Genomic DNA, 24,650 nt, shown 5'->3' on the forward strand with positions numbered 1-24,650 from the left:
AGACATGGTCTAGTGCTCTGTTCAGACAACACCGCTTCTGGATCCTCAGACAAAACGGACAATGACATGGAGTCACAGACAGGGCTGGATTCGGAGAAGGGGATAAGCCCTCTTGCCAGCCCGCCTAATCAAATAGTATGGGTGTGACTAATAGGCTGTGAACCAGACACTATGCATTACCTGCATGTGAACAGAGCCCTATACAGGCCTTTATTGTGCAAACATATACCAAGCAGTCACCCCCTCCATTAATTGGTAGGCTGTGAGTGGCTGCCTATTTGATATTTTGCACCTGTGTTGCCAACCTCTTTGCTACATGGGCTGGCTGCATCCTGTAGTGCTTTTGTTCAGAGACCTGGGCAGGTAAGCTGTGCTGCCCCTTTTTCAGCTGTACTATAGAGTCTGCCTATGAGGGCTGCATTTTACTATAGAGTCTGGCTATGGGGGGTACATTATACTATATAGAGTCTACCTATGGGGTGCATTATACAATATAGAGTCTGCCTATGGGGTTAAATTATACTATATAGAGTCTGCCTATGGGGGGTGCATTATTCTATATAGAGTCTACCTATGGGGTGCATTATACAATATAGAGTCTGCCTATGGGGTTAAATTATACTATATAGAGTCTGCCTATGGGGGGTGCATTATTCTATATAGAGTCTACCTATGGGGTGCATTATACAATATAGAGTCTGCCTATGGGGTTGAATTATACAATGTAGGGTCTTCCTATGGGGAGTGCATTATACTTTAGAGGTCTATATGGAGTAAATTCTGCTATATGGAGGCTTGTGGGGAGTGCATTATACTATATTGTGGACTATCTGGTACATTATATTATATGGTGGCTATCTAGGGGGCCATCATACAGTGTGGAGATTACAGTTTTGGAAGCTACTAATGGGTCAGTATACTGTGTGGGTGGTATTATACAATGAGGGGGCATTATACTGTGTATAAGAGTATATAATATCTATAGGGGAGCTGTACAGGGGGAATACTCGGGACATTATTAAATGTAAAGTGGGAATTTATTGTTATAGGGGAACTCAGGTTACTGTGACTGACCAAGGTTGCACACACAAGGCAATGTTACTTTCTAGGTTTCCAGGGGTAAAAATTGTTATCACCATGGCATTACAATATTCTAGAGGGTTGGTTTAGAATTTAGAGGACACAGAGAACACAGTAGGTGTGAACCAAGGACACATATGTCAGCAGTGGCTCAGCATTGGGGTATCAGCAGAATGAGGAGTTTGTGCACGTTGGGAATAGTCCCATTGGCGACAGTGCTGAAAATATGAGACATGAAATGTGTCTTTGCTGTAATCTCTGTAGCCGAGTTGTACCTGGAAGAAGTTGTCATGTCGGTCTGGGCCAAATGGAAAAGACATGAAAAGTGAATAATTCCATCAGAAAGAACGCCATCTGTAAGTCACAATCTATAACTGTGCTGTGATCTCTTATATGATTCGTAGAGCTGGTGTCTACCTCTGACCATATGGAGGTAATATCAATGTTGGTCACTGTATAGAGGTTATATTCAGCAACAGTGAGGTCATCTGGTGATGTTCTCCTACATCCACTATTGGGGTGCGTCGCCCAGTTGTAATAATCACGGTTACCTGCTTACGGACCCACTCAGAAATGTTGCATCCCCCAAACCAAAACCCTAGCTACGCCTCTGATAAACAGAGATGGTAAAGAAAGCTCAGGTTTCCCTTAGCATGTATCCATATTAATTTAATAACTCTTTGCTTTGTTATGCTGAAGTTGAAGGAAATTATTAATATGCATAGGAACTTTTCATATCACTTATCTTGTTCCTATAATTATCTTAATGAATGGCTAAGCTTATATAAGAGCAAATGATATCAGATGACAATTTATGTAACACACTAAATCCTTAGCTACATTTTTAATCATAATTAGAACTATACCGTGAAAGTAATGTGTACTTGCGGTCTGGGTCATATTTCAACTTGAATTATATTGCAGACCTTGAATGTGAAAATAGTAATTTCTGGTAACTTTATGGAAAGTCTGCAGCCTGCTCAAATGCATTTAAAGTAACAAGCAAAGAAGGCATCTAAAAAGTACTAAAGCTATATTTTTTATGACTGTGATCAAACAAAATTGATAAGTGTCCTGTGTCATTTATGATAATGGTGTCTTCTTATGTTGCAGAGGCATTTCTGTTCCATGGAGGCCCCAGGGACCAATTGTGACTGCAAACTCTACTCCCCTTATATTTATACTGCTTGTTTGAGCTTCAAATGCCATTCTTCTAATACACAGGAGACCAAAAGTGAAGCAAAGGTTGAAGTTCACCAAAAATAAAAGGAAAGATTCTGGATTATCTTCTTATCTTTTGAGAAGGAGTTCATTGTTTGATGTATTGGATTGGAGCCTACTTCGGATTACTGCCTGTTGTTATGTGTATTTATCACATGGTCCTGATCTTGGATTTGTAAGGATTTGTATGTACTGCCGATAGCTGCAACTGCACAGGTGCTGGCAGTGCCAACTTGGAGGAGGAATTTTAATTTTCTCTACAATGATGGAGCCGCCTGAGCAATAGCAGCTATCGGATCACCGATAGCTGCTACTGTACAGGCACGGCCAGCGCCATTTTCAACCATTTTTTTTAACCCCTTTCTGACATCTGACGTACTATCCCGTCGAGGTGGGGTGGGCCCGTATGACCACCGACGGGATAGTACGTCATATGCGATCGGCCGCGCTCACGGGGGGAGCGCGGCCGATCGCGGCCGGGTGTCAGCTGCCTATAGCAGCTGACATCCGGCACTATGTGCCAGGAGCGGTCACGGACCGCCCCCGGCACATTAACCCCCGGCACACCACGATCAAACATGATCGCGGTGTATCGGCGGTACAGGGAAGCATCGCGCAGGGAGGGGGCTCCCTGCGGGCTTCCCTGAGACGATCGGTACAAGGTGATGTACTCACCTTGTACCGAGCGTCTTCTCCCTGCAGGCCCCGGATCAAAAATGGCCACGGGGCTGCATCCGGGTCCTGCAGGGAGGACTTCCGGGTCAGGGTCCGGAGCCGGCTGCAGAGCAGCCTGCTCCGATGAAAGTAAGATCGCCCACCTGACAGAGTGCTGTGCAAACTGTCAGATGGGCAATCTGTGATGTCCCCCCCTGGGACAAAGTAAAAAAGTAAAAAAAAACATTTCCACAAGTGTAAAAAAAAAAAAAAAAATTCCTAAATAAAGAAAAAAAAATATTTATTATTCCCATAAATAAATTTCTTTATCTAAAAAAACAAAAAAAAACAATAAAAGTACACATATTTAGTATTGCCGCGTCCGTAATGACCCAACCTATAAAACTGTCCCACTAGTTAACCCCTTCAGTGAACACCGTAAGAAAAAAAAAAAAAAATGAGCCAAAAAACAACGCTTTATTATCATACCGCCGAACAAAAAGTGGAATAACACGCGATCAAAAAGACGGATATAAATAACCATGGTACCGCTGAAAACGTCATCTTCTCCTGCAAAAAACGAGCCACGATACAGCATTATAAGCAAAAAAATAAAAAAGTTATAGTCCCCAGAATAAAGTGATGCCAAAATAATTTTTTTTTTCTATAAAATAGCTTTTATCGTATAAAAGCGCCAAAACATAAAGAAATGATATAAATGAGATATCGCTGTAATCGTACTTACCCGAAGAATAAAACTGCTTTATCAATTTTACCAAACGTGGAACGGTATAAACGCCTCCTTCAAAAGAAATTCATGAATAGCTGGTTTTTGGTCATTCTGCCTCACAAAAATGAAAATAAAAAGTGATCAAAAACTGTCACGTGTCCGAAAATGTTACCAATAAAAACGTTAACTCGTCCCGCAAAAAACAAGACCTCACATGACTCTGTGGACCAAAATATGGAAAAATTATAGGTCTCAAAATGTGGTAACGCAAAAAATATTTTTTGCAATAAAAAGCGTCTTTCAGTGTGTGACGGCTGCCAATCATAAAAATCCGCTGAAAAACCCGCTATAAAAGTAAATCAAACCCCCCTTCATCACCCCCTTAGTTAGCGAAAAATAAAAAAACTTAAAAAATGTATTTATTTCCATTTTCCCATTAGGGCTAGGGTTAGGGTTAGGGCTAGGGTTAGGGCTAGGGTTAGGGCTAGGGTTAGAGCTAGGGTTAGGGCTAGGGTTAGGGTTAGGGCTAGGGTTAGGGCTAGGGTTGGGGCTAGGGTTGGGGCTAAAGTTAGGGTTAGGGATGGGGCTAAAGTTAGGGTTAGGGTTGGGGCTAAAGTAAGGGTTAGGATTACATTTACGGTTGGGATTAGAATTGGGATTAGAGTTAGGGGTGTGTCAGGGTTAGGGGTGTGGTTAGGGTTACCGTTGGGATTAGGGTTAGGGGTGTGTTTGGATTAGGGTTTCAGGTAGAATTGGGGGGTTTCCACTGTTTAGGCACATCAGGGGCTCTCCAAACGCGACATGGCGTCCAATCTCAATTCCAGCCAATTCTGCGTTGAAAAAGTAAAACAGTGCTCCTTCCCTTCCGAGCTCTCCCGTGCGCCCAAACAGGGGTTTACCCCAACATATGGGGTATCAGAGTACTCAGGACAAATTGGACAACAACTTTTGGGGTCAAAGTTCTCTTGTTATCCTTGGGAAAATAAAAATTTGGGGGGCTAAAAATCATTTTTGTGGGAAAAAAAAGGTTTTTTTATGTTCACGGCTCTGCGTTGTAAACTGTAGTGAAACACTTGGGGGTTCAAAGTTCTCACAACTAGGGTTGAGCGACTTTCATTTTTTTAAGATCGAGTAGGGTTTTGGGAAACCCGATTTTGTCCAGAGTCGAGTCGAGTGCAGTCGGCCGATTATCGCTAAAAGTCGGGGATCGACCGAAACACGAAACCCAATGCAAGTCAATGGGGAAGCATAGTCGGCAGTGAGTGGAGGCCAGGAAAACACCTACAGTGCCCATTTTAATGCCAAAAACATCCATTCTTGTTTCTGAAGCTTGCCAATCTTAATTAACTGTATAATAATAGTTGGGCATAGGGAATTGGGGGAAAGTTGTGGGGGGAGTAGGGCTGGCTCAAGTTTTTCGTGGGCCCAGGAAATGCGGACTACGTCACGGCGGTGTTGCAGGGAAAGGTAAGTATTTAAAAGTTGCAAGTGCTGTGATCCTGAGCAAGCAGGGGGGGCCCACTCGTTCGCATTGCCACTGGCACAGGGCCCCTCAAAGTACGGCGGTGTGTTTGCATGGCGGGGGCGCCTCCCACCAGCAGCGACACTTTTGCGTACTCTGAGGGGCCCTGTGCCAGTGACGTCGCCAACGAGTATGCCCCCCCACCTGATGAAGGAACCTGCACTTTCATCTGCACCTTCCTCTTTGTCCCTGTGTAAGGTGGTATAACATGCGGGAAGGGGAACCTTACTTTCAGCAGGGTCAGATTCTGGCTGTGTAGAGTACAAGGGGAATGTAGTGGTCTAGGTCAATGTACCAGCAGACTCATTTAGCAGTGGCTGGGCAATGGGCAGGATGAGGAGGAAACAGATATAGGGCCAAAGAATAAAGTAGGCTACATGCAGTTCAAAATTGGTAACAGGACTAAACAGGCGGCATTGCTTTGTTCAGTGGAGTAGCAAACCCAAGAGCAGCAGACACTGTTTCAAGGGCCTAACCACACTAGTAGGCCAAATGCAGTTTAATATCTGATAGTATAGGGCGAAAGCCAGAATGTGGAAGCTCAGCTTTGTTCAGTTGAGGACAACACCAGGGAGGGGCAGACACCTTTAGTAGGCCGGAAAAGCCTATTGCATTTTTTAAAATGGTAATTTGGAGCAGAAGGTTGAAGCTCAGCTTTATTTAGTTGAGGGCAACACCAGGGAGGGGCAGAAGCCGTTAGTAGGCCCTAACCACCATTTTTTTTTTTTTTAAAACCACTTAATGAGAGCCGGAAGGTTGAAGCTCAGCTTTATTTAGTTGAGGACAACACCAGGGAGGGGCAGAAGCCGTTAGTAGGCCCTAACCACCAATTTTTTTTTTTTAAAAACCACTTAATGAGAGCCGGAAGGTTGAAGCTCAGCTTTATTTAGTTGAGGACAACACCAGGGAGGGGCAGAAGCCGTTAGTAGGCCCTAACCAAAGTTGAAGGCCAAATGCAGTTTAATTTCTGATACTATAGGCCGAAAGCCAGAAGGTGGAAGTTCCGATTTAGACAGTGGAGGACAATTTGAATTAGGGACTGCAGACAGACTTAGTAGGCTGTCCCCTGTGGACCATGCATCCACCACATTAACCCATTGCGCCGTAATGGACACGTAATCTTCCGTGGCCATGCCTACAGGTCCATGCGTCTGTTGTCAGGTGCACCTTTGTACTCACAGATTGCCAGAGTGCATGGACAATGCGGTCTTCTACATGCTGGTGGAGGGTTGGGATGGCTTTTCTCGCAAAAGAAGTGTCGACTGGTTAGCTTGTAGCGTGGTACAGCGTAGTCCATCATGGCCTTATTAATAGTAAATAAAATATATAACTAGGCTCTATGAACTTTTAAATAGGTTCCAGGGGTACACGGGCAGCATTGGTGTGGTCAGTGGAGGAGTATTGCAAGTAGGGGCTGCAGACAGGCTATCAAAGGCCTAAAATAACAAACAGTAGGCAGTCATGGCAGTTTTACATCGGTTACATGGATACACAGGCAGGCACTCCAGGCAGCATTGTGGTCAGTGGAGGAGTATTGCAAGTAGGGGCCGCAGACAGGCTATCAAAGGCCTAAAATAACAAACAGTAGGCAGTCATGGCAGTTTTACATCGGTTACATGGATACACAGGCAGGCACTCCAGGCAGCATTGTGGTCAGTGGAGGAGTATTGCAAGTAGGGGCCGCAGACAGGCTATCAAAGGCCTAAAATAACAAACAGTAGGCAGTCATGGCAGTTTTACATCGGTTACATGGATACACAGGCAGCTAGGTGGTGAGTGGAGGAGTATTTAAAGTAAGGACCGCAGACAGGCTATCAAAGGCCTAACATAACAAACAATAGGCTCATGGCAGTTTTACAGCGGTTACATGGATACACGGGCAGGCAGCTTGGTGGTGAGTGGAGGAGTATTTAAAGTATGGACCGCAGACAGGCTTCGAAGGCCTAACACAATAAAATGGGCTGGCTGTAGGCACTTTAAAATTGGTTCCAGGGGTACACGGGCAGCAGTGGTCTGGTCAGTGGAGGACTAGTGGAAGTATGGACCGCAGACAGGCTTCGAAGGCCTAACACAATAAAATGGGCTGGCTGTAGGCACTTTAAAATTGGTTCCAGGGGTACACGGGCAGCAGTGGTCTGGTCAGTGGAGGCCTAGTGGAAGGAGGGACCGCAGACAGGCTTCGAAGGCCTAACACAATAAAATGGGCTGGCTGTAGGCACTTTAAAATTGGTTCCAGGGGTACACGGGCAGCAGTGGTCTGGTCAGTGGAGGACTAGTGGAAGGAGGGAGCGCAGAAAGGCTTCAAAGGCCTAAAATAACAAACAATAGGCTCATGGCAGTTTTACAGCGGTTACATGGATACACGGGCAGGCAGCTTGGTGGTCAGTGGAGGAGTAGGGACCGCAGACAGGCTATCAAAGGCCTAAAATAACAAACAATAGGCTCATGGCAGTTTTACAGCGGTTACATGGATACACGGGCAGGCAGCTTGGTGCTGAGTGGAGGAGTAGTGCAAGGAGTGTCTGTCCCAGTACTCCCAAAATATAAATAGATGTTAATGTCTCGCAAAACAACCAAAACAAAAAAAAAGATGGCATACTTAGGTACAGGGGTGGGCTCATCTGCTGTGTTTCTGACATAGTAATTTGGCAGTAACTATTTAATGGTGCCAATATAGGACACAGACACAGACTACTTTAAGTTGCATCATAGATGTCTACAAATTTGTATTGTCAGTGCCAGACATTGAATGATGTCAGCGAATAGACTAAAGATTGGTGGAGCTGTGCGACATAATTTTGCACGTAGTACAGCCCAGTTTGAGCTGGGGTAGGGGGGAACTCTCTTGAGGCCGGCGGGACCGCCCCAGGGCCACTCATGTTACAACGGTGTGTCTGACGTTGGGTGCGCACCACCACCGCCAGAGACACTACATTGTACTATGAGGGACCCAGTAGCAATGCCGTCAACCAAAAGCGAGCACACCCACCTCTTCAGACAAACAGCAGTCTCACGGGTGCTTGCGCCAAGTCGCGATACCACGGCCCCGTGTGGGGAGTTTGGCCATTTAGGGAGGTGTAAACATGTCGTATGCTGTACAATCTGCAGCAGCAAATTAGACATTAGAAAAGTAATTCACAGGCAAGAGCTTTTCATAGGAAAGCTAGGTGTCGGCCGGGCAAGGTGGGGCAAAAGATTTTGAAATCCAGTTGTGGTTCATTTTAATGAATGTTAGATCGTCAACATTTTGGGTAGCCAGACGAGTCCTTTTTTCGGTTAATATTGACCCTGCAGCACTGAATACTCTTTCTGATAGGACACTTGCTGCCGGGCAAGCAAGCTCCTGCAATGCATATTCTGCCAATTCTGGCCAGGTGTCTAATTTGGAGGCCCAGTAATCAAATGGGAATGACGGTTGAGGGAGAACATCGATAAGGGATGAAAAATAGTTAGTAACCATACTGGACAAATGTTGTCTCCTGTCACTTTCAATTGATGCAGCAGTACCTGTCCTGTCTGCGGTCATAGCAAAATCACTCCACAACCTGGTCAGAAAACCCCTCTGTCCAACGCCACTTCTGATGTGTGCACCCCTAACACTCCTAGTCTGCTGCCCCCTGGAGCTCGTGTGAGAACGATCACGTGCGCTGTGTGCTGGGAATGCCTGAAGCAAACGGTCAACAAGAGTTGATTGTTTGGTTGCTAATATTAGTTCCAAGTTCTCATGTGGCATAACATTTTGCAATTTGCCTTTATAGCGTGGATCAAGGAGGCAGGCCAACCAGTAATCGTCATCGTTCATCATTTTCGTAATGCGTGTGTCCCTTTGTAGGATACGTAAGGCATAATCCGCCATGTGGGCCAAAGTTCCACTTGTCAAATCTCCGGTTGTGATTGGTTGAGGGGCAGTTGCAGGCAAATCTACGTCACTTGTGTCCCTCAAAAAACCAGAACCCGGCCGTGACACGCAACCAATTTCCTGTGCCCCCGTGAAAGTTTCCGCATTAAAAATATACTCATCCCCATCATCCTCCTCGTCCTCCACCTCCTCTTCGCCCGCTACCTCGTCCTGTACACTGCCCTGACCAGACAATGGCTGACTGTCATCAAGGCTTCCCTCTTCCTCTGGTGCAGACGCCTGCTCCTTTATGTGCGTCAAACTTTGCATCAGCAGACGCATTAGGGGGATGCTCATGCTTATTACGGCGTTGTCTGCACTAACCAGCCGTGTGCATTCCTCAAAACACTGAAGGACTTGACACATGTCTTGTATCTTCGACCACTGCACACCTGACAACTCCATGTCTGCCATCCTACTGCCTGCCCGTGTATCCTCCCACAAATAAATAACAGCACGCCTCTGTTCGCACAGTCTCTGAAGCATGTGCAGTGTTGAGTTCCACCTTGTTGCAACGTCTATGATTAGGCGATGCTGGGGAAGGTTCAAAGACCGCTGATAGGTCTGCATACGGCTGGCGTGTACAGGCGAACGTCGGATATGTGAGCAAAGTGCACGCACTTTGAGGAGCAGGTCGGAGAACCCAGGATAAGTTTTCAATAAGCACTGCACCACCAGGTTTAAGGTGTGAGCCAGGCAAGGAATGTGTTTCAGTTGGGAAAGGGAGATGGCAGCCATGAAATTCCTTCCGTTATCACTCACTACCTTGCCTGCCTCAAGATCTACTGTGCCCAGCCACGACTGCGTTTCTTGTTGCAAGAACTCGGACAGAACTTCCGCGGTGTGTCTGTTGTCGCCCAAACACTTCATAGCCAATACAGCCTGCTGACGCTTGGCAGTAGCTGGCCCATAATGGGACAACTGGTGTGCAACAGTGTCATCTGCCGATGGAGTGGTTGGCCGACTGCGTTCTGTGGAAGAGCTGTAGCTTCTGCAGGAGGACGAGGAGGAGGAGGAGGGGGTGCGAACGCCTACAGCCAACTGTTTCCTAGACCGTGGCCTAGGCACAACTGTCCCTAAATTGATGTCGCCTGTGGACCCTGCATCCACCACATTCACCCAGTGTGCCGTGATGGACACATAACGTCCCTGGCCATGCCTACTGGTCCATGCATCTGTAGTCAGGTGCACCTTTGTACTCACAGATTGCCTGAGTGCATGGACGATGCGCTGTTTAACATGCTGGTGCAGGGCTGGGATGGCTTTTCTGGAAAAAAAGTGTCGACTGGGTAGCTCGTATCGTGGTTCAGCGTACTCCATCAGGGCTTTGAAAGCTTCGCTTTCAACTAACCGGTAGGGCATCATCTCTAACGAGATTAGTCTAGCTATGTGGGCGTTAAAACCCTGTGTACGCGGATGCGAGGATAAGTACTTCCTTTTTCTAACCAGAGTCTCATGTAGGGTGAGCTGGACTGGAGAGCTGTAGATCGTGGAACTTTCGGGTGTGCCGGTGGACATGGCAGACTGAGAGACGGTTGGAGACGGTATTGTTTCCGCCGGTGCCCTACATGCAATATTTCCTCCTACAAAACTGGTGATTCCCTGACCCTGACTGCTTTTGGCTGGCAAAGAAACCTGCACAGATACTGCCGGTGGTGCGGAAAATGGTGGCCTTACAGTGACGGAAGGGATGTTGCGTTGCTGACTAGCTTCATTGGCCGAGGGTGCTACAACCTTGAGGGACGTTTGGTAGTTAGTCCAGGCTTGAGAATGCATGGTGGTTAAGTGTCTATGCATGCAACTAGTATTTAGACTTTTCAGATTCTGACCTCTGCTTAAGCTAGTTGAACATTTTTGACAGATGACTTTGCGCTGATCAGTTGGATGTTGTTTAAAAAAATGCCAGACTGCACTCTTCCTAGACTCTGATCCCTTTTCAGGGATTGCAGACTGAGCTTTAACCGGATGGCAACGCTGTGCTCCAACAGGTTTTGGCTTTGACACGCGTTTTGGTCCAGATACGGGCCCGGCAGATGGAACCTGTTGCGATGTTGATGCCTGCTGCGGCCCCTCCTCCACCTCCGCTTCTGAACTACTGCCGCCTGCACCCTGTTCCCCCAATGGCTGCCAATCGGGGTCAATAACTGGGTCATCTATTACCTCCTCTTCGAGCTCGTGTGCAACTTCGTCTGTGTCACTGTGTCGGTCGGTGGTATAGCGTTCGTGGCGGGGCAACATAGTCTCATCAGGGTCTGATTGTGGATCTGTACCCTGAGAGGGCAATGTGGTGGTCTGAGTCAAAGGAGCAGCATAGTACTCTGGCTGTGGCTGTGCATCAGTGCACTCCATGTCAGAATATACTTGTAATGGGCATGGCCTGTTAAATGTTTCACTTTCTAAGCCAGGGACGGTATGTGTAAAGAGCTCCATGGAGTGACCCGTTGTGTCGCCTGCTGCATCCTTCTCTCTTGTTGTAGTTTTTGCTGAGGAGGACAAGGAAGCGACTTGTCCCTGACCGTGAACATCCACAAGCGACGCGCTGCTTTTACATTTACCAGTTTCGGAAGAGGAGGCAAAAGAGCTAGAGGCTGAGTCTGCAATGTAAGCCAAAACTTGCTGTTGCTGCTCCGCCTTTAAAAGCGGTTTTCCTACTCCCAGAAAAGAGAGCGTTCGAGGCCTTGTGTAGCCTGACGACGAAACTGGCTCCACAGCTCCAGACTTAGGTGGAATATTTTTATCCCCACGACCACCTGATGCTCCACTACCACTACCATCATTACCAGCTGACAATGAACGCCCACGACGACCTCTTGCACCAGACTTCCTCATTGTTTTAAAATCTTAACCAAAGTAACTTTATTTGTTGCTATCAAACAACTTACACGGTGAGCTATAACTTCAGTATGATTTCAATATCCCTTAACAGGTTGGTGAGACCACAAGGAAAATCAGGCACAATGTTACACACTCTGTTTTCTGTGGCACAAAATCACAGAGATGACACACACGCAGGACTGTCACTCAAGCACTAATGTCAATATTAATCTCCCACCTAATTTATTTATTTTTTTTTCTCAGGGAGACTTTAGAAACCAAATAATATTAAAAAAAAAAAAAAAAGGCTTTCTATGGCCCACAATTAGAGAGAGAGAGGTGGCACAACCAGGAGTCAAGACTGGCACACAAGCTGAAAGGGCAATATTACTCTCCCACTGTTTTTTTAGGTTTTTTTTTTTTTTTCAGGGAGAATTAGAAACCAAATAATATTAAAAAAAAAAAAAATAGGCTTTCTATGGCCCACTGAATGAAAGGGAGAGAGGTGGCACACCCAGGAGTCAAGACTGGCACACAAGCTGAAAGGGCAATATTACTCTCCCACTGTTTTTTTAGGTTTTTTTTTTTTTTTCAGGGAGAATTAGAAACCAAATAATATTAAAAAAAAAAAAAATAGGCTTTCTATGGCCCACTGAATGAAAGGGAGAGAGGTGGCACACCCAGGAGTCAAGACTGGCACACAAGCTGAAAGGGCAATATTACTCTCCCACTGTTTTTTTATGTATTTTTTGTTTTTTCAGGGAGACTTTAGAAACCCAATAATATTTAAAAAAAAAAATAAATAGGCTTTCTATGGCCCACTGAATGAGAGGGAGAGAGGTGGCACACCCAGGAGTCAAGACTGGCACACAAGCTGAAAGGGCAATATTACTCTCCCACTGTTTTTTTAGGTTTTTTTTTTTTTTCAGGGAGACTTTTGAAACCAAATAATATTAAAAAAAAAAAAAAAAAAAAAATATAGGCTTGCTATAGCCCACTGAATGATAGCGCACACACAGCAGTGGCACACAAGCCCTGACTGAGGCCAATATTTTTCTCCCACTGATTGATGTAGTGTTTCTGTGTTGAGGTAGATTTTAGAACACAAATCACGGAAAAAATAAATAGGCTTTCTATGGCCCACTCAGTGAGAGATGGCACACACAGGGATGGCACTGTAGCAGAAATGCCAATCTTAATCTCCCACAAAAAAAAAACAAAACAAAAAAAAAACTGTCCTACAATTACTATCTCCCTGCAGTAATGTAAGCCAGGTATGGCAGGCAGCAATAGGAGTGGACTGATGCACAAATTAAATAAAAAGTGTGGACAAACAAAAAAGATAGCTGTGCAGAAAGGAAGGAACAAGAGGATATGTGCTTTGAAAAAAGCAGTTGGTTTCCACAGTGGCGTACACACAGCAATACAGCTATCACGGAGCCTTCTAGGGCAGCCCAATGAGCTACAGCGCTGAGGGGAAAAAAAAAAAAAAATAGCTTCCACTGTTCCTGCACACCGAAGGTGGTGTTGGACAGTGGAAATCGCTGCAGCACAAGCGGTTTGGTGGTTAGTGGACCCTGCCTAACGCTCTCCCTGCTTCTGACGAAGCGGCAGCAACCTGTCCCTAAGCTCAGATCAGCAGCAGTAAGATGGCGGTCGGCGGGAACGCCCCTTTATAGCCCCTGTGACGCCGCAGACAGCAAGCCAATCACTGCAATGCCCTTCTCTAAGATGGTGGGGACCAGGATCTATGTCATCACGCTGCCCACACTCTGCGTTCACCTTCATTGGCTGAGAAATGGCGCTTTTCGCGTCATTGAAACGCGACTTTGGCGCGAAAGTCGCGTACCGCATGGCCGACAAGCACAGGGGTCGGATCGGGTTTCATGAGACGCCGACTTAGCCAAAAGTCGGCGACTTTTGAAAATGATCGACCCGTTTCGCTCAACCCTACTCACAACTAGTGTTGAGCATTCCGATACCGCAAGTATCGGGTATCGGCCGATACTTGCGGGTATCGGAATTCCGATACCGAGATCCGATACTTTTGTGGTATCAGGTATCGGTATCGAAACAACATTAATGTGTAAAACAAAGAATTAAAATAAAAAATATTGCTATACTCACCTCTCCGACGCAGCCTGGACCTCAGCGAGGGAACCGGGAGCCTTCTTTGCTTAAAATGCGCGCTTTTACTTCCTTCCGCGACGTCACGGCTTCTGATTGGTCGCGCATTAATATGGATCCCAGGGCCTGAAGGAGAGTTTCCTCTCCTTCAGACCCTGGGAACCATCAGGAATACCATCCGATACTTGAGTCCCATTGACTTGTATTGGTATCGGGTATCGGTATCGGATTAGATCCGATACTTTGCCGGTATCGGCCGATACTTTCCGATACCGATACTTTCAAGTATCGGACGGTATCGCTCAACACTACTCACAACACATCTAGATAAGTTCCTTAGGAGGTCTAATTTCCAATATGGGGTCACTTGTGGGGGGTTTCTATTGTTTGGGTACATCAGTGGCTCTGCAAATGCAACGTGATGCCTGCAGACCAATCCATCTAAGTCTGCATTCCAAATGGTGCTCCTTCCCTTCCGAGCTCTGCCATGCGCCCAAACAGTGGTTCCCCCTCACATATTGGGTATCAGCGTACTCAGGACAAATTGGACAACAACTTTTGGTGTCCAATTTATCCTGTTACCCTTGTGAAAATACAAAACTGGGGGCTAAAAAATCATTTTTGTGGAAAAAAAAGAATTTTTATTTTCACGGCTCTGCGTTATAAACTGTAGTGAAACACTTGGGGGTTCAAAGTTCTCACAACACATCTAGATAAGTTCCTTGGGAGGTCTAGTTTCCAATATGGGGTCACTTGTGGGGGGTTTCAATGTTTAGGCACATGAGGGGCTCTCCAAACCCAACATGGCGTCCCATCTCAATTCCAGTCAATTTTGCATTGAAAAGTCAAATGGCGCTCCTTCCCTTCCGAGCTCTGCTATGCGCCCAAACAGTGGTTTACCCCCACATATGGGGTATCGTCGTACTCAGGACAAATTGCACAACAACTTTTGTGGTCTAATTTCTTCTCTTACCCTTGGGAAAATAAAAAATTGGGGGCAAAAAGATCACTTTTGTGAAAAAATATGATTTTTTATTTTTACGGCTCTGCATTATAAACTTCTGTGAAGCACTTGGTGGGTCAAAGTGCTCACCACACATCTAGATAAGTTCCTTAGGGGGTCTACTTTCCAAAATGGTGTCACTTGTGGGGGGTTTCAATGTTTAGGCACATCAGGGGCTTTCCAAACGCAACATGGCGTCCCATCTCAATTCCAGTCAATTTTGCATTGAAAAGTAAAATGGCGCTCCTTTCCTTCCGAGCTCTGCCATGCGCCCAAACAGTGGTTTACCCCCACATATTTGGTATCAGCGTACTCAGGACAAATTGTACAACAACTTTTGGGGTCCATTTTCTCCTGTTACCCTTGGTAAAATAAAACAAATTGGAGCTGAAATAAATTTTGTGTGAAAAAAAGTTAAATGTTCATTTTTATTTAAACATTCCAAAAATTCCTATGAAACACCTGAAGGGTTAATAAACTTCTTGAATGTGGTTTTGAGCACCTTGAGGGGTGCAGTTTTTAGAATGGTGTCACACTTGGTTATTTTCTATCATATTGACCCCTCGAAATGACTTCAAATGAGATGTGGTCCCTAAAAAAAAGGTGTTGCAAAAATGAGAAATTTCTGGTCAACTTTTAACCTTTATAATTCCCAACCAAAAAAAAAAAAATTGTTTCCAAAATTGTGCTGATGTAAAGTAGACATGTGGGGAATGTTACTTATTAAGTATTTTGCGTGACATATCTCTGTGATTTAAGGGCATAAAAATTCAAAGTTGGAAAATTCCGAAAAAAAATTTTTTCACAAATAAACGCAAGTTATATCGAATAAATTTTACCACTAACATGAAGTACAATATGTCTCGAGAAAACAATGTCAGAATCGCCAAGATCCGTTGAAGAGTTCCAAGAACCTCATAAAGGGACAGTGGTCAGAATTGTAAAAATTGGCCTGGTCATTAACGTGCAAACCACCCTTGGGGGTGAAGGGGTTAATGAATTTCAGGATAAACTCAAATGAATTATATACACAGTTCATATGCGATTAGGCTGCTGGTGCCTATCTACAGAAGGGTATTTTTTTCATGATATATATATAATATTCATTATGTAAAATAGGGGGCAGGTTACTGAGGGATCAGTGACCTCTCAGAAGCCATACAGATGAACACCTAATCAGAGCACCACATGAAGACCCCCCACAGGATGTCCCAAAGCATGAGCATATCATTAACACAAAACTGAAAATAAAGATTAAACAACAACCACAAGATGGATTTCATCAACCAAGGTATCATTTTAATCAGTATAATGGTGCCGACCTGACACTGTGGTTGCTGTTCACAATCCTGCTGATAGGTTCCCTTTAAAGATTACGCTAGAGACATGTCCGGTGTATTCTTTGTACAAAGTTCATAATCATGTGATAAGCAGTTTTAGGATACAAATTGTAAAATCGCATAAATTACAAATTTAATTTAAAATTAATTGTGCCAAATGTAATAGCATCACAATAACTTATATATAGAATATGGTCTCTAGACTTCTATCCTGAAGAATAAATTTAATATTTAACACCTTCCTTCTTCAAGATGAAAAGGAACATCATGGGGGAAGTGCAAGTTTGTGGAATGGGCTCAGGAGCCAAGCCAGCTACAGAAACAGCCAATTCCTGCCTCTAACAGCAGTGATCATACATCTGATGTCTGTTTTGTAACCACTTAAATACTACTGTTAATTTCTGACAGCGTCAGATACGTCATGGGATCTTACTGGGTTATCCCTTCTGGTGCCTATTGTTCTTCACCATGCTGGAGTGTAGAGGGTGGTCACAGCAGCCAGAGGCTTACTCAAGGCCCAATTTTAGCATTCTTCTGTACTCATACCAAAGTCTGGGCTTCATATGTCATGATCCAGGACGGGGTTTGTTTTTATCCCGTCCTGGTCAGACAGGGGTTAATTGTATCTGCCTCTTTCTGGTGTTAGGGCGGCTATTTAGCTGCCATATTATCAAGGTCCAGCGTCGGTGATAGTTCCGGTCCCTCAGCTAGAGCAGCTGACCTAGGTTACTCTGTTTACAATCATGTTTCTCTGTATGCATGCCCGCTGTTGTGTGTATGACCTGGCTTGATCCCTGACCTGAGTTTCTGTTCTCCGCTTTGGTACTGTTTAGCTTGCTGTGGTTTCTGATTCTCTGGCTTGTCTATGATTACCCTTCCATTTCCCCCCCCCCCCCGATACCGCGCGCCCATCTGGTTTTGACCTATTGGTTTGTTTCTCACCACGTGCTTGCTGAGACCTCTGGTACTTTGTATGACTGCTTGTTGCTGACCCGGCTTTGGATGTTTTTGCTGCCACCTGGTGGTAGCCTTGGTTGCTGCAATGCAGGCCTGCCCTGGGAGTGTGCAATCTCTCCTCTCCTCTGCTGCCAAAAGGTGGAGCGCACACCAACCTGCATAGCAGCTGCATGACACATAGAAAACCTTGCTTGTTACTATATACTGCAGTAAATAGTACAAGTGAGTAATTCAGTATATAGTACAATATCATATATAATAATTATATAATGTATAAAATAGTATTTCGTCGGTTCAAATCCTATATGGTTTTTAAAATAGAAAAGATACAAAAATTCCATAAAAGTTTAGAATTCACCACTTTTTACCCATCCAATATAAACAAAGTGAAAAGATAAAAAATAAGCATATTCTGTATTTCTGTGCCCATAAAATTCGGATCAGTCAAAATAAAAATGATGCTAGGCATATGACCAATCTATGCAAAGAGAAAAAAACTAAAATTACAGAAATACCATGTTTTGGTACTTTGAAGTCCCTCAAAAGATGTATAATAAAGTGATCAGAATGTACCCCAAAATGGATCCAATAGAAGCTTCATAAAGTTAAAGTTTCGTTTATAGAAAAATAACAAGATACAAATCCCAGATAATTCATATTTATTTAATATTTGTGACACAAACCAAATTTTAGTTTCCTTTATAATGTTTTCAGTTTTTTGAAATTGATAAATTATTGTAATAAAAAAATAAAAAACATTGATAAATTTGGCATCACTGTAATCGTATTGACCTAAAGAATCACATTGACTGGTAACTTTCACCAAACAATGAATGCCATAAAAAGTAAACCTAAAAAACAATGGCGGAATTGTGTATTTTTCTCCATTTCACCTCACTTGAATTTTTTTCTTCCCCGTTTCTAAGTACAAAGAAAAAAAAAGCAAAAACAAAAATTGTTGTGTCATTATGTTAAGGAATTTCCATTCTTTACTTTTATAAATTTCCTAATAAATTAAAGAAACAGAAGTTTTAGTAAATATACTGTATGCACATGTTATCATGTGTGCAAGTTATCATGAACTCATACTTTTAGAGTGTTCTGTGTTTCTAGTAGTTGTAGACTCTTTCTATTTTGGATATTTATTCCAAGTACTCTCTATTTCTGGCCAACTGGTTTACAACTGTGGTTTCTAATTAGGCGTGAGATGAAATAGGAGTACGTACATGTGAGTAACAGTTCTCTCATTAAACAGCTTTAGGATACTGAAAAGATCCTCTCACTTTGGCAGTTTTTTTTAGCTCAGGAACAAGGACTCCCTTTTCCTGTGATATATGAAACATCTGACTACTGATCGAATCAAAACATACATTAGATGCCTTGTACATTTCTATCTCAGATGTTATTTCGGTGCTCGGATTAAACTACAAGAAAGATTCCCCCCAGAGAGTCAAACTGGTATCCACAGACAAGCACTGATATTTCTTACCGTAGTCCTAAAGTAACAATGAATCCTTTTTCTGCTTATTTATTTCTAGAGAGTCCGCTTCTAGTTGTTGGCATACTTAATCAGAAAGAAAACATACAGTAGCAAATCAACACATTCATCTCACTTCCAGTCCCTGGTCGGAGATCCTTGCTCAAGTCGAGTCACAGCATCAGATTTCAAGAAGACATTTGAGACCTGTTAAATATTTTAGAAGGTATGAAACTATTTACTTTCTTATATTTAAGAAAGGTCTTAAAGGTTCATGGTTTCTATAAGGTGAATAATCAAAGTAAGGTTTACTTAATACTAGAAAACACAGGATTCTTTTTAATTTATGGAAAAAAACATTCAGTATTGGTAAGGTATGAATATTGATAAATAGATTATTACTTTATATAATGATAATTAATGGGGTTGAGCGAAACGGATCGGACAAATTAAAAAATCGCCGACATTCGGCAAAGTCGGGTTTCATGAAACCCGACCCGATCCTAGTGTGGGATCGGCCATGCGGTCGGCGATCTTCGCACCAAAGTCGCGTTTCATATGACGCGTTCAGAACCATTTTTCAGCCAATGAAGGAGGACGCAGAGTGTGGGCAGCGTGATGACATAGGTCTCGGTCCCCACCATCTTAGAGAAGGGCATGACAGTGATTGGCTTGCTGTCTGCGGCGTCACAGGGGGTATAAAGGGGCGTGCACACCAACCGCCATCTTACTTCTGCCGATCTTAGCATAGGGAGAGGTTGCTGCAGCTTCATCAGAAGAAGTGATATAGTTAGGGAGGGAAGATTAACCCCCAAACCGCTTGTGCTGTAGGGATTTCCACTGTCCAACACCACCTTTTTTTTGCAGGGACAGTGGAGGCTATATCTTTGTGCATCAGCTCTGTAGCTTATTAGGCTGCCTTATAAGGCTCCCTGATAGCTGCATTGCTGTTTGCAAGCTGCTGTGCAAACCAGCTGCTTTTTTAAAAGCAAAAATCCTGTTGCTCCTTTCAGCACAGTTATCTTGTTTATTTGTCCACACTTTTGTGTGCAGCAGTCCTTTTTATTGCTGCCATACTTGTCCTGAGATCATTGTAGGGAAATTGAAATTGTACTACAGTCCTTGTATTTTTTCATCTATCTTCCAGCCACTTTCTGCCACTTATATTGTGTTGTGTTATACACTGGGCCTGAGTTTTGGTGCAGTCTCCCCCCCAAAAAAGGGAGATTTAAATTCTCAACAAGTTTATATACACCTTCTACCTTGTTTTACAGTACCATATAATGGTTGTTATTTTGGTTAGATTTTCCGAAAAATGAGGAAGTCTGGTGGAAGAGGCCATGGGCGGTCGTTGCCAGCTGGTACTGATGGTGGTGGGGGAGCATCTGGTGGTAGTGGGAAAAGCAAAATAGCACCTAAGGCTGGAGGTGTTGAGCCAGCGTCATCGTCTGGCTACACAAGGCCTCAACGGCTCCCTTATGTTGGAGTAGGAAAACTGCTTTTAAAGCCGGAGCAGCAGGAAAAAGTTTTGGCTTTCCTTGCTGACTTTTGCCTCCTCTTCAGAAAGTTCAAAATATAAAAGCAGCGAGTCGTCAGTGGATGCTCCCGGTCAGGAACAAGACATTTCCTTGTGTCCTTCACCCAAACCAAAAGTGAAGGATGCCTCAGGCAACACTACAGGTTACTCCATGGAACTCTTTACACATACTGTGCCTGGGTTAGAAAGGGAAATTGTTACCTGCCCATTACAAGATGAATCAGACATGGAGTGCACTGATGCACAGCCACAGCTAGGTTATTATGCTGTTCCATTGACTCAGATCACTACATTGCCCTCGCAGTGTACTGAGCCAGAATCTGACCCTGATGAGACTATGGTGCTTAGTCCCGAACGCTATAGCACCTTACACGGTGACACAGAGGAAGGTGCACATGACATTGAAGAGGAGGTGATAGATGACCCAGTTGTTGACCCAGATTGGCAGCCATTGAGGGAAGAGGGTGCCGCTGCCAGTAGCTCAGAAGCGGAGGTGGATGATCCGCAGCAGCCATCTACATCGCAACAGCTGTCATCTGGCAGGCCCATATCAGGCCAAAAACATGTGTCAAAAGCAAAAACAGTTTTAGGACAGCGTGGCCATCTGGTGAAAGTAGCACAGTGTGCAGTGCCTGAAAAGGTATTCGATAGTAGGAAGAGTGCAGTGTGGCATTTTTTTAACCAAGATCCGAATGATCAGTCAAAAGTTATCTGTAAGAAATGCTCAAAGACCTGTAGCAGAGGGAAGAATCTTCAAAATTTAAATACAACGTGCATGCGTAGACATTTAACCAGCATGCACTTGCAAGCCTGAACTAACTACCAAATGTCACGTACCGTTGGTGCACCTGCTCAGAATGAAGGTAGTCAGCAATGCTACATTGCTTCCCTCACTGTAAGCCCACCGGTTAGGACACCACCAGCAGCTAATGTGGAGGTATCGTCGCAAGGCCAAAGCAGTCAGGGAATCACAAGGTTGTTGGTAGGAAACACTGTATGTAGGCCAACATCAAGAATACCATCACCAACCCTCTCTCAATCCGCCATGTCCATCACCCCCACCACCGCTAGTTCCACCATATGCAGCTCTCCAGTCCAGCTCACCCTACAAGAGACTCTCGTTAGGAAAAGAAAGTACTCATCCTCTCATCCGCGTACACAGGGTTTGAATGCCCACATTGCTAGACTAATCTCGTTAGAGATGATGCCCTACCGGTTGGTTGAAAGCAAAGCTTTCAAAGACCTGATGGCCTATGCAGTACCACGCAATGACCTACCCAGTTGGCACTTCTTTGCAAGAAAAGCCATCCCAGCCCTCCACCAGCATGTCAAATACAGCATTGTCCATGCACTGAGGCAATCAGTCAGTGTAAAGGTGCACCTCACATCAGATGCATGGACCAGTAGGCATGGCCAGGGACGTTATATGTCCATCACGGCGCACTGGGTTAATGTGGTGGATGCAGGGTCCACAGGGGACAGCCATAGTGGGACAGTTCTGCCTAGCCCATGGTCTAGGAAACAGTTGGCTGTAGGTGTTCGCCACCCCTCTTCCTCCTCCTACAGAAGCGAAAGCTCGTCCACAAAGCGCAGTAGCATGACCACTCCATCCACAGCTGCCAGTGTTGCACACGAGGTGTCCCATTATCGAACAGCTAGTGGTAAGCGTCAGCAGGCTGTGTTACAAATGAAATGTTTGGGCGACAACAGACACCACGGAAGTACTGGCCGATACTTGCAGCAATAAACACAGTCATGGCTGGGCAGTGTACATCTTGAGGCAGGCAAGGTAGTCAGTGATAACGGAAGGAATTTTATGCCTGCCATAGCCCTTTCAGAACTGAAACACATACCTTGCCTGGCTCATACCTTGAACCTGGTGGTGCAGTGCTTCCTCAAAATTATCCGGAGTTACCAGCTTTGCTCCTGAATATGCGAAGACTTTGCTTGCACATCCGCCGGTCGCCCATACACTCCAGCCGTATGCTGAACAATCAGCGATCGCTGAATCTTCCCCAGCACCGCCTAATAATTAACGTTGCATCAAGGTGGAACTCCACACTGCACATGGTTCAGAGGCTGTGCGAACAGAGGCGTGCTGTAATTAATTTGTGGGAGGATACACATACACGGGCAGGCACTTGGATGGCAGACATGGAGTTGTCTGGTGTGCAGTGGTTGAAGCTGCAAGACCTCTGTCAAGTCCTTCAGTGTTTTGAGGAATGCACACGGCTGGTAAGTGCAGACGACGGCATCATAAGCATGAGCATCCCACTAATGCATCTGCTGATGCAAAGTTTGACCCACATTAAGGAGTAGGCATCTGCAGCCGAGGAGGAGGGAAGCCTTGATGATAGTCAGCCATTGTCTGCTCAGGGAACTCTCCTGGACGAGGTGGCGGACGAAGAGGAGGAGGAGGAGGATGATGGGGATGAATATTTATGGGAGTAGGATGCTTCTCAGGGGGCAATAGAAACTGGTGGCATTGCAAGGTCAGGTACAGGGTTTTTGCGGGACACAAGTGATGTTGATTTACAAGAAAGTGCTCCTCAACGCAGCACAAGCAGTGAATTGATACCTGGAACATTGGCCCAAATGGCTGAGTATGCCTTGCGTATCCTAAAAAGGGACCCTAGCATTATTAAAATGATGACCGATGACGATTACTGGTTGGCATGCCTCCTGGATCCACGATATAAAGGAAAATTAAAAAATATCATGCCACATGAGAACCTTGAGCAAATATTGGCTACCAAACAAGCAACTCTTGTAGACCGTTTGGTTCAGGCATTCCCAGCACACTGCGGCGGTGATGGTTCTCACACAAGCCGTAGGGGGCAACATGGCAGAGGTGTTAGAGGTGCACAAATCCAAAGTGGCGTTGGACAGAGGGGTTTTATGACCAGGTTGTGGAGTGATTTCGCAATGACCGCTGACACGACAGGTACTGCTGCATCAATTCAAAGTGACAGGAGACAGCATTTCTCCTGTATGGTTACGAACTATTTTTCCTCCCTTATCGATGTTCTCCCTCATTCCCCTTTGATTACTGGGTATCTAAAATAGACACCTGGCCTGACTTGGCAGAATATGCATTACAGGAGCTCGCTTGCCCTGCTGCTAGTGTGCTATCAGAAAGAGTCTTCAGTGCTGCTTGTTCAATACTGACCGAAAAAAGGACACGTCTGGCTACCCGAAATGTTGATGATCTAACCTTCATTAAAATGAACCAATCATGGATTTCACATTATTTGGCCCCACCTTCCCCTGCTGACACGTAGCTTGCCTGAAAAATGTCTTGCGTTTGGCCTCCTCTTACTGACTGCTCCAATTCCTCCATTTGCAGGTGCTGAATGTCCACCATAGGCTACTTTTATACCTCCCTAAATGGGCTGACTCCCCCCACAGGGCCGTGGTCACCACCTGGCGCAAGCACCCGTGCGAGTGCCGTTTGCCTGGACAGGTGGGTGTGCCCACTCTTAGGTGACGGCACTAGCACAGGGTCCCTCATAGTACAATGAAGTGTCTCTGACGGTGGTGGCGCACAACCAACGTCAGACACACCATCGTAATATGAGGGGCCCTTTGCCAGTACAGCCGCCCACGAGAGAGTGTTCCCCCCAGCTCGAACAGTGCTCTACCACTTGCAATACTTACCTTTCCCTGCTCCACCACTGTGTAGTCTGGGCTGTTAAATCCTTCAATGGCACTGCCAATACAAATTTGTTGAAATGATAGATGATGGTTAAAATATACAGGGGCCCTGGCCTCCATTTAGACCAGTTAATACTTTGCTCCTACTACCACTGTCTGCTACTCAGCAGAGGAGCCCACCCTTGTACCTAGCTATGCCAACTGTTTATTTATGAACAATTTTTTGGCACACATTTAGCTCACTTTATTATATGGGCCTACTAACTGTTTCTGCCACTCATTACAGTTGTCCTCCATTGAACAAAGCAATGCCGCCTGTTTAGTCCTGTTACCAATTTTGAACTGCATTTAGCCCACTTTATTATTTGGGCCTACTAACTGTGTCTGCCGCTCATTACAGGTGTCCTCCACTGAACAAAGCAATGCCACCTGTTTAGTCCTGTTACCACATTTGAACTGCATTTAGCCCACTTTATTATTTGGGCCTACTAACTGTGTCTGCCTCTCATTACAGTTGTCCTCTGCTGAACAAAGCAATGCCGCCAGTTTAGTCCTGTTACCAATTTTGAACTGCATTTAGCTTACTTAATTATTTGGGCCTACTAACTGTGTCTGCCACTCCTTACAGTTGTCCTC

The sequence above is a fragment of the Ranitomeya variabilis genome, chromosome 2, assembly GCF_051348905.1.
Source record: "Ranitomeya variabilis isolate aRanVar5 chromosome 2, aRanVar5.hap1, whole genome shotgun sequence".
Taxonomy (NCBI): domain Eukaryota; kingdom Metazoa; phylum Chordata; class Amphibia; order Anura; family Dendrobatidae; genus Ranitomeya; species Ranitomeya variabilis.